Source organism: Mus caroli, unplaced genomic scaffold, assembly GCF_978045245.1.
Source record: "Mus caroli unplaced genomic scaffold, Mus_caroli_1 scaffold_4, whole genome shotgun sequence".
NCBI lineage: Eukaryota > Metazoa > Chordata > Mammalia > Rodentia > Muridae > Mus > Mus caroli.
This window is the reverse complement of record NW_028227259.1, coordinates 29,293,644-29,305,116: the sequence shown is the minus strand read 5'-3', so window position 1 is coordinate 29,305,116 and position 11,473 is coordinate 29,293,644. Positions and strand designations below refer to the sequence as shown.

Below are 11,473 nucleotides of genomic sequence, written 5' to 3'. Positions count from 1 at the left end.
AAGTTTCTGATGTAGATCTCGGCATGAAGATCTTGAGGCATAGTGGTTATGAATTCCAGTAGATTAAGACAGGAAGATCTCTGAGTTCAAGGTCATCTGGAACAAAGCAAGTCCCAGATCCAGGTGTGGTGGCACATACCTGTAATCTGGGCTACAACTTCTGCTGGAAACCTACATAAGGATATTGGAAGGAGGAAGATTCACTCTCTCTTCTTCAACTGCTTGCCTTGTGGGACTGAGAAAATGCTAGATCCTTAGACTTTCATTCACAGCTGCTGCTGACCATTGTTGGGGAGTTAGACTACAGACTGTAAGTCATCAACAAATTCCCTTACTATATAGAGACTGCTCATAAGTTCTGAGACTCTAGAGAGCCCTGACTAATACAGTGCCTATCACATCTAGGCCTGCTTTGTAGCAACATCAAGAAAGAATGACTTCTGACCGATGATTTCAAAAAGGAAGTTATGAGACTAGATGGGCAACTGAAAACTTATTGGTTCTCAGAATCATCTAGATTCAGAACATCTAAGCCTTCAGTGATGGTGTGCAATTCATTCCTGGTATAAAATTCAAAGGACAAAATAATTAGAAATAAATATAGCTAAAATAAATTATGAACAGATGCATAATATAGATGATGTAAATTCAGACACTAAATACTTAAAATATGGAGAATAAAATCTGATAGTTGTATGCAATAAAACTTTACTTATTGCCAGCGTGAAGAAAATTCAAGGTGTAATATGTTTGAACCCAGTTACCAAACAGCAAAGGCCTGGAGGAGACACACAACAACAAAACCATTTTTAATATACCACCAGAAACATTAAACATAAAGGAAGACAACTTGAGAAAAAAAAAAAAAACACAGCCTGTCTACTAAAAACCAGAAAACAAGGAAAAAGAGGAAGTAGTTTTTATCACTCAAAGTTAGCTTGAATGTAAACAAATTGAATTATTGAGAAATGGATTTTTTTAAACTAAAAGATTGATGAGTATGCTGCTTACAGTAGACTTACCTCATGTTTACGAATGTGCACATATTGATGTAATGAATAAAAAAAGATAGTCCATGCAGATGGAAATGAAGGACAGCAGAGGAGAGCAATGCTCACACAAGGCAGAGTAGTCTTTAAATCAAAACATTGTTCAATGAGACAGGGAGACATGATGCAGTAATAAATGTCTCCCTTTGTCAAGAAGATATAATAAACCTAACATAAGGAGACTTGGTTTATATCAAAAGATATCTTAAGAATGTGATAGGTGTACAGCATACTTCCTTACAGGCATAATTTTATACATCTTTTAGTGCTATTTTATTTTAAGATTATTATTTCTAGTATAGAAAAGAATACATTAAAATATTTAAAAGTATTTCTCAGAGGTTTTCATTTCTGTTAAAAATGGATAAACAGGACATATCACTCAAGCAATAAAGAATACACATTTTTCTCAGTACCCCACAGAACTCCCTTCAGAATTGTTCGTGGATAGTCAGAGCAATCCAGAACCCAAAGAATACTATAATGAATACATGCCAACATGCCTGACTTCAAATTATACTGTAGAGCCAGAAGGATAAAACCAGCACGCTACTGGCACTGAAACAGAAACAAAGACCAGAGGAATAAAAGACCCAGAGGTAAATACACACAACTACAACCATCTGATTTTGACAATGATGTCACAAATATACATTGGGAAAAAAAGACAGTATCTTCAATAAATGGTGCTGGAAAAAACTGGATTTCAATGTTCAGAAAAGCGAAAATTTTATCACATTTTAAGACACAAAGCAAACCTCAACAAATACAGGAATAAAAGAATAACATCTTGAATGCTATCAGACTACAGTAGAACAAAGTTAAATACCAACAGAAACGACAGGAAATAAAACAATCTATGGACATTAAACAGCACACTTCTGGATTAAAAAAAAATGAGTCACTGAAGAAATCAAGAAGGTAATAAAAATATCCTAGAATTGACTAAAAATGAATACATACCCCTTGGTGCACAAATGAAGGTGGTCCTGAGATGAAAGTTTATGATAATATATGAAACATCAGAGAACCCAAAAAACAACCAGACAATGCTTAAAACAGTTAGTTCCATGTCTCTCATTTCAAACAAAACTCAACTCTATAAAGAATCTCACAGAAGTCTAAAAACCCTGATGCCCTGAAGCTTCTCACGAAATAGAGTATATGTCAATTTACAGATAAGGCTAAGGACTCTCAGAGTGGAACTATGGTAGTGAAGGAAAGACAAGCATTTTGTGAAACTAAATGGCTTCTGTACAATGAAGAAAACATAGTCTAGTGAAGAGAAACCCACAGAATGGAAGAAAGTATTTGCTATTATAGTGCAATAGAGTAATGTCTAGACAATACAAAACAAAAAAATCAAGAAAACAAACAAGCTAATTAAAAATAGGTTATGGAACTGAATGAAATGTTCTCATTTTAAAGAGAAAGAAATATAAATGGCTAGCAAGCCCTTTAAAAACTGTTCAGTATCTTTAGCCACCATGGAAAATGTCTTTAAAGTTCCATCTTAACCCCATCAGAATGACCAAAATTAGAAATATAAATGACTACAAATGTTGATGAAAAATGTGGGGCAAGGAGAACCTTTATCCACTGTTTGTGGGGATATAGCCATTTTGGAAGTCAGTATGGACTTTTCTCAAAAATCTAGAAATAGAATAGAAATATGACCCAGCTATTCCCACCCTGGGCACACAACCAACTGGCTCTATGTCCTACAAGAGGAACACATGGACATCCATGCCCCTTGCTGCCAAAATATCCAGGAAATAGAATCAACATAGATGTCTACCAATTGATGAACAGACGGTAATAATTTAAATGATGGAATAATAATCAAGTGCAAAGAAAATTACAATTATGATGTTTCCAGGAAAATGGATGAAACTGGAAATTATTGTTAAAGCTGCTATGAACATACTGGAGCATGTGTCCTTGTGGTATGGTGAAGCATCTTTTGGGTAGATGCCCAGGAGTGGTACAACTGGGTCTTCAGGTAGAACTATTCCTAATTTTCTGAGAAACTGCCAGATTGATTTCCAGAGTGGTTGTACAAGTTTGCACTCTCACCACCAATGGAGGAGTGTTCCTCTTTCTCCTTACCAGTATGTGCTATTGCTTCAGTTTTTTATCCTAGCCATTCTGATGGGTGTTAGATAGAATCTCAGAGTCATTTTGATTTGCATTTCCTTGAAGATTAAGGACTTTGGACATTTCTTTAAGTGCTTCTCTACCATTTGAGATTTTTGTCTTGAGAATTCTGTTTAGCTCTGTAACTATGGTGGTTTGACTATGCTTGGCACAGGGAGTGGCACTATTGTTGGAGTAGGTGTGGTCTTGTTGGAGGAAGTGTCTCACTGTAGGGGTGTGCTTTGAGACCTTCCTCCTAGCTTCCTGGAAGTCAGTCTTCTGTTTGCTTTCAGAACAAGATGTTGAACTCCCAGCTCCTCCTGCACCGGGTCTGCCTGAGCATGCCATGCTCCAGTCTTGATGATAATGGATTGAACCTTTGAACTATAAACCAGCACCAATTAAATGTTGTTCTTATAAGAGTTCCCGTGGTCCTGGTATTTATTCACAGCAGTAAAACCCTAACCCATTTTAAATTTTTAATTGGGTTATTTGGTTTGTTGGTGTCTAATTTCTTGTGTTTGTTATATATTTTGGATATTAACCCTCTCTTGGATGTAGGTTTAGTGAAGATCTTTTTCCAATCTGTAGACTGCTGTTTTGTCCTATTGACTGTGTCTTTTGCCTTACATAAGCCTTTTGGTTTCCTAGAGTCCCATTTACCAACTGTTGATCTTAAGAACCTGAGCCATTGGTGTTCTGTTCAAGAAATTGTCTCCTGTACCAATGCATTTGAGGCTATTCTCCAGTTTTTCTTCTATTAGATTTAGTGTATCTGATTTTATGTTAAGGTCTTTGATCCACTTGGGATTGAATTTTGTGCAGGATGGTAGATACAGATCTATGTGCATTCTTCCACATGCAGGCAAACAGACCAGCATCATTTGTTGAGGATGCTTTCTTTTTTCCATTGTATGGCTTTGCCTTCCTTGTCAAGAACCATGTGTCCATAGATATGTGGGGGTTTATTTCAGGTTCTTCACTTCAATTCCATTGATCAACCTGTCTATTTATATACCAATACCATGTTTTTATTAGTATTACTCTGTAGTACAGCTTGAGATCAGGGATGGTGATACTTCAGGAAGTTCTTTATTTCAAACATGGATGTTTAAACAAAAGACAGTAAGTACAGGCCAAAGTTAGCTCTCTGAGAAGGTCACTATCTCATACATCTTTCTGGATCTTTTAAGATTTCAGGTTTGACATCTGCATTTATGACTCATTTTTTAGCAAATATTTCCTTACAGTGATGGGTATGGGTCAAAGCTGATTTTTTCCTCTTGCATATAAACAACCAAATTGCAAATTTATAGTCTTAAAAACTTGCCATGGAAGAAAAGGGGCATTTAGCAAATCATGTGCTTGATAATTCAACATAAAGCAAGTGGGCCATTGGAAATGTATAACCAGCATTAACTACTTTGTGGTTGTTTCTTTCTTCCATACTTTCCCACTAATTTTCCATCCTTTTAATCCCCTTTTAACACTAGATAGAGAAAAACGAATAGAGGGAGGGGGTTGACATTGTTGCTAGTATACAAGGCAAATGATAGCTGTTGTGGACAATCTGAAGCAGCCCCATATTCCATGTGGGGTGGTGGGTTGTGTACAGACAGCCTGGTCCCCAGTCAAGCAAAGGTCTGGAACCCCAGTGACCTTCTGGGTGCTGACTTCCATCTGCATGGGACAACAGAGTTACCAAGTAACCTGGAAGGCACGGCAGAGACAGAGGTGGAGCCAACTGCAGCAGCAGAAGCTGCAGAAGTGACTTCCCCTCCCTGCCTGCACATGCTTCCCTTCACCAGAACCTGGTCAGAGATCTCTGTGGACAGCCTCTGGTGCACAGGCCCACAACTCTACACCTGGCATTAAAATGAAAATACATTTTCATATTTCTGAGTTTTCAAAAAAGGAACCAAAACTCCATAACTGTCACTATATTTATTCTTTTTGTTTTAAGTCATTAGTTGTACTACAAGTAGCAGGAAACTATAAGCAGAGACATTTTCAAAGAACTAAGCTCTTTTTGGATCAGTTCCAAGGTTTTCAGGCGTCCTCTCTTGCTCGATTCTAATCTTTATCAGTTTGATGTATCCACAGATTTTTATTTCCCATGGAAACATAAATAAGTCCATGTCTACAATGCAAACCTTTTGAGAGCTTCCATTCTGATGTTAACATGATATTATAGTATATAGGCTGATTTAATTCCACAGTTTTTTTTTTTTTCATAGCCCAGTGTCTCTTAGCTGCTGCTATTCCTTTCTCACTAGCATTCAGAAAATTTAAAATTAACTCAACATTATTTAGTCAATACCTGGGGATCTATATTCTTCTTTTTTGTTTTATTTCTTTGTTTGTTTGTTTGTTTTTGAGACAGGGTTTCTCTGTGTAGCCCTGGCTGTCCTGGAACTCACTCTGTAGACCAGACTGGCCTCGAACTCAGAGATCCGCTTGTGTCTGCCTCCCAAGTGCTGGCATTTAAGGCATGCACCACCACTGCCCAGCTTCCTTTTTGTTTTATAAGTGTTTCTTTTAAGGTGTAATTAGATCTTTCTGTAACTGCTTGTCCTGTAAGATATTGTGGTATGTCTGTAATATGCTTTATAATATGGTAAGAATGGTTTAATCTTAATGGAGATACATGTAGGGAAATTTTTCATCTTAATGTACACAGGTATCCCTATAATAGCCATTGTTTCCAGTAAATGTACAGTTACAGAATCAGACTTTTCAGAATTCAAACCAGTGGCCGGTTGAAACTCTGAATATGTATCAATGATGTTCTTTCCAAACTTTAGTTTTCCAGATTATGCAAAATGAAATACATCTATCTGCCAGATTTCATTTCTTTTGGTACCTTTAGAGTTACTTCCAGTGATTAATACAGTATAGTTATAAAAAAACAAAAACAAAAACAAAAAACAAAAAACAAAAACAAAAAACCAAAAAAAAACAAGTAAGGACAGTTTCTTATAGTTTCCTTGGCTTCTTGCCAAGTGATAGAATTTTTTTCTTTAAACATTTATGTTAACATGGTGTTTTTCATGAAAACTTGAGACTTCTGATACATGTCCTATTAACAACTGGTCAATTTCTTTGTTACCTTGTGCTAATGAACCTAGCAAGCCTGTATGAGACTGAATATGGATAACATATAGTTTCTATTTCTGATTTTTTGTTAATAAACAAGAGGTTAATTCTGAATTATCAGGAAGAAATTCAGCAGTTTAAGAAAACAACTCTTTCTGTATATTGAGGATTTGTAATTATATTAAAAGATTCAGCAAAATCTAATAATACTATAAGAATTGCATACAGTTCTAATTTTAAATGTAAGCATATGGGCTTTGAATTAGTTTGCTTTGTTTCTCTTATTTATTGCCTGTGACTCCTAACTTATTTACATCAGTATAGAATGCAGTCACTTTAGGAGTTGGCATTCCTTTTACAATACATTTTTGTTTTTTTTTTCAATATCATTAGTTCTTTCTATAAACTGAAAATGTTTGCTTTTAGGATATTTGCTGTCAATTTCTCCAAAATAGTTGCTACAAGCTCTTTGCCCATCTTCACTAATTACCTAGAATGACATAATTTACTACAACTTCTGCTAGGTCTGTTCCTGACCATTGATATAGTCTTATTCTACTTTTATGGTTAAATCAGATTTTTGTGTAAGTCTTCAATTTCTTACCTTGTTTGTGTGCTAAGAAAATATAGTCTATAATATTATCTTCACTTTGAATAATGAGTTCAGTAGAAGAATGAATTAAAGGTAAAATAATCAAACTACAATTAAGTTTGATATCTATGTGATCAATGTGTGTGTTGTAGTCACTGTTCTACAAGAATTGACTCACTCTCTCTCTCTCTTTCCCTTTCCCTTTTTCCATTTCTCTTTCCCTTCCTCTTCCTCTTTCTTCCTCTTCCTCTTCCTCTTTCTTCCTCTTCCTCTTCCTCTTCCTCTTTCTTCCTCTTCCTCTTCCTCGTCCTCGTCCTCTTTCTCTTTCTCTGCTTCAGCTGTTAACAATCTTGGACTGTTTACGTCTGAATCTCCTAGTAACATTTGAAACAAATTACTAAACTCTTGAGTAGTTAATCTAGTGTAGATCACAGCCAATTAATATCTCCCAATAATCTTTGACAATCATTAAGAGCTTGGAACTGATCTCTTCTGATCTGTACCTTTTATAGTTGAATTTTTTGTTGAGTTATTTTATAACCCAAATAGTTAATAGATTTATTCTCCTCTCTTTAGTTTTTTGGGAGCAATCTGTAACCAATAGCTTGACAGACTTCATTATATTTCTTTAAACATTTCCTCTACAGTAGCTGCATCAGAATCAGCCAACAAAATATCATCCATGAAATGATACTGTATTGAGAAAATTGTGTAAGAATTATTTCTAGTGGTTGTTGCACAAAATATTGGCATAGAGTTGGACGGTTTAACATTTTTTTGTGGAAGAACTTTCCATTGATATCATTTTACAGGTTGAACATTATTATAAATAAGTATGATGAAAGCAAACCTTTCCCTATCCAGCTCTTGCAATGGTATAGTAAAAAAAAATCTTTTAAATAAATTATTATCATAGGACATGCCTTAAGTAATACAGAAAGTAAAGGAATTCCAGGCTATAAGGGATACATTGGTTGAATTACTTTATTCACACTTTTAAATCTGTTAACATCCTCCATCTCTCTGGTTTCTTTCTTTGTTTTTATAACAAATTTGGGAGGTTTGATAGGCATATAGACTCTCCTATATTTTGAATTTCTAGCTGTTCCTGTACCAGCTGTTCAAGTGCCTGTAATTTTGCCTTAGTTAAGGGCCATTACTCTACCACACAGACTTGTCTGTCAACCACTTTAAGGGTAGTGCTTTGATACTTCATCAATTCCCCCCACTCCATCCCCCACTTATAAATTTGAAAACTCAATACCTGTAATGTCCTGTGTTTGGATAATTGACACAGCCTGGGGTCATTTTTGATGACATATATCAATACATACCCCTAAGAGCACCCACCATTTCACCCCTAATTCCTTCATGGGCTGTCTTTCAGGAATATTAATCTGAGTACTCCACTGTTGTAAAAGATCCCTTCCCCATAAATTTATGGTATGTCATCCACATAAGGCCTTAACTTTTCTGTTTGGCATTTTGGTTCCACATATTTAACCCATCACATACTTTGTTTTATCTGAGATAACTTTTCAATTCCTAGAAACTAAGTATAAACCTTTAAAATAGCCATTCCAAGTTCCAAGATTTTTGTGAAATGATAGTTATATCAGCTCCTGTATCCATTAACCCTTCTACTTCAATCTTATTTGCTAGGAAATTTAATTTTGGCCTCTGATTATTAACAACACTTTTCCAGAGCACACATTTCCCAGTATTTCCAAACCATTCTGCTCTTTCTATGGGAGTAGCTTTGCCCTCAATATAAGGAAATAATAGCACCTGTCAGGAAATTTAATTTCTTCTTGCTGTTTCTTCTTTTGCCAGACCAATTAACACACTGTGACCAACAACAACCAACCAACCCACCACGACTCTTAGGGACCTAGTACTTTTATACCCTCTGAAAAGTCCCCAGAATATCCAATGTAACACATTAGCGGAAACTATCAGGCACTGGCAAAATCACGGCCCTGCTAGTACATGAGGCAAATCATAGCCAGCTTCTGTGGACAATCTGAAGCAGTCCCATATTCCACACCTGGGATTGAAATAAAAACATATTCTTGTAATATTTCTGGACATATTCTTGTAATATTTCTGTGTTTTTGAAAATAAACCAAAGTCTAAAATTGTCACTATAGGGATATGTCAGAGATTTCCATGTACTCCTCAGCAAAGATGTGTGGATAGACAGCAAGCAGAAAAATGTTCAATGCAATTAGTAACTGGTAAAATACACATCTCAGCTATACCAAGACAACATTATCCACTTGCTGAGATGCTTACCAGCAAAAAAAAAAAAGTCATTCAGAGACTTGGCAAAGATTTGGAGATACTGAAAGCCTGTTTTACATGTATAGAAAGTGAAATTCTAAAACCACTGCAGGAAACATGGAGCAGGAGAAACAGCTCAGTCAGCAAAGTAGCCACTGCACAAGCATGAGAACCTTAATTCAAGGCCAATAAGCCACATAAACAGCTTGGACTTTGTAATATGCTTATAATGCCAGCATTGAGGGGGTTGAGATAAACATGTATATGTGTCTCCTGGTAAGCCTATGTGGTAAATTCCATGTCAGAAAAAAATGTGAGATATATCTTTCCCTCTCCCTCTCTGTCTCAAAAATCAAGGTACATGGCTCCTTAGAAATGACACTCAAGATTTGATCTCTGGTTTTCGAATGCACACACACACACACACACACACACACACACACACAATCACATACCAACCATATGGTACAGATACTCTTCTCTACATGAGATGACAGATACTTCCAAAAATACTTGTGCACAAAGGCTTATAACACCTTGTTGGTAATATTCCCAAATCTGAAGTTTCCAAATGTCTATCATGATAAGAAAACACAGAAATAGTATCTACTCACAGTCCCACATTACTCTGCAACAAATAATTTATGTGGCAGTGCTAGGATTCAAATATAGAACCTGGCCATATTGTCCCTTGGTAAACTCCAGAGGCTTAAGGACCCACTGGTGTTATTACTGAGAATATTTCACTACAGAATCTTCTTTGATCCCTACGTTCAGATCTCAATTACTAATGGCCATCAATGTGCCTAGACACTTTGCAGGCTGGAAGACTAGCAACATTAAATCTTGATAGAACCTCAAGGCCTAGCTGTATGGCATCCACCCTCAGAAGTAAGTACTCTGAGATGTGACAAGTAACAAACAGGGAACCCAGTTCAGCTAACAAGGTCTTATCTGTTGCCTTCCATTTTCTCTGCTGTTAGTCTCTTTCAGTAACAATCCTGAGGTGGACAATCCAGGTGCTTTAGAATGGCCCAATATTCTATCAGATTTTTAATATAATATTTTATTGATTATTTGGATATTTCACATAATGTACCCTGATCATCCTTACTCCCCTGTCCTCCCAGGTGTGACCCTACAATTATAGCCTCCCCCCAAAAAGAAAAGATTAAAAAAGAAAGAAGGAAGGAAGGAAGGCAGGATAATTTGCAAGGTCACCTCTCTGTACCCCCTCCTCCCAGTGACTGCACCAACCCACTACCAGAGCCAATATGATGGCTTTGGGACCAAGTGCACCTTTATTACCATCAAGCCAGATGGCATGCAACACAACCTGGTGGGAATTGGAGCACAAGGGGTTCTGCCTGGTGACCATGAAGATCCTTGGGGGTTCTAAAAACCACGTGAAGCAGCACTGACCTGAAAGACTGTCCTTTCTTCCTGGGGCTGATGATGTACATGAACTCAGGGCCCATGGTGACCATGATCTAGGAGGGACTCAAAGTGATGAAGACAGAGAGTAATGCTGGGAGAGTCCAATCCAGGTGATTCTAAGCCAGGCACAATTCAAGTGGATTTCTGCACTCAAGTGGGAAGGAACATCATTCATACCAGTGATTCAGGACAAAGTACTGAGAAAGAGAACCATCTATGGTTTAAGTCTGAAGATCTGATTTACTACAACTATTGTGCCCATGAAGAGACTTATGAGTAGAGGTGGATAAGCCAGAGGTCTTTTCAACATTACTGATGGATCCCTAGATGCAGGTCTTTATTCTAATGAGTAGATGGATCATATTTTCTAAAACAATAACAATAAAGACTTTGGAACAGGAAAAAAAAAGAACTTTTAAGGTCTGGGAATATAGCACCATTGGTAGTGTTTGCCAACATGCATGGAACTCTTGGTTTGGTCTACAGAATTACATAGCTAAGTGAGGGGTGCACATGTACAATACCAGCACTCTGGAGGTGGAGGCAGGAGAATCTGAAGTTCAAAGGCCATCTTTAGCTCCATAGAGAGTTTGAGGCCCATGTGAGATATGGGAGACTATTTCAAAATAAGTAAATATAAGTAAATAGATACCCTGAAGAACATGGATATATTTGGCTTTTGCACACTTAGCCTGGTGCAATTTTATATTTGTCAGTTATGTATCTATGCCTTATGGTTTCTTAATATTCTTTTTGGAATCTTCATAAGAAAGAACAACATGGAGAGAGCACACATCATATGATCATTGCAATATAAAAACAGCACAAATATTCAAAACCCTAACACATCCAGCAGAGGATGAGCAAGGAGTTTAAATTA

General features: G+C 36.7%; 1 pseudogene; it reads left to right on the top strand.

The window, feature by feature from the left end:
* The first annotated feature begins 10,459 nt into the window (after positions 1 to 10,459).
* Positions 10,460 to 10,873, top strand: LOC110294073 (nucleoside diphosphate kinase B pseudogene; annotated as a pseudogene).
* Positions 10,874 to 11,473: the final 600 nt, after the last annotated feature.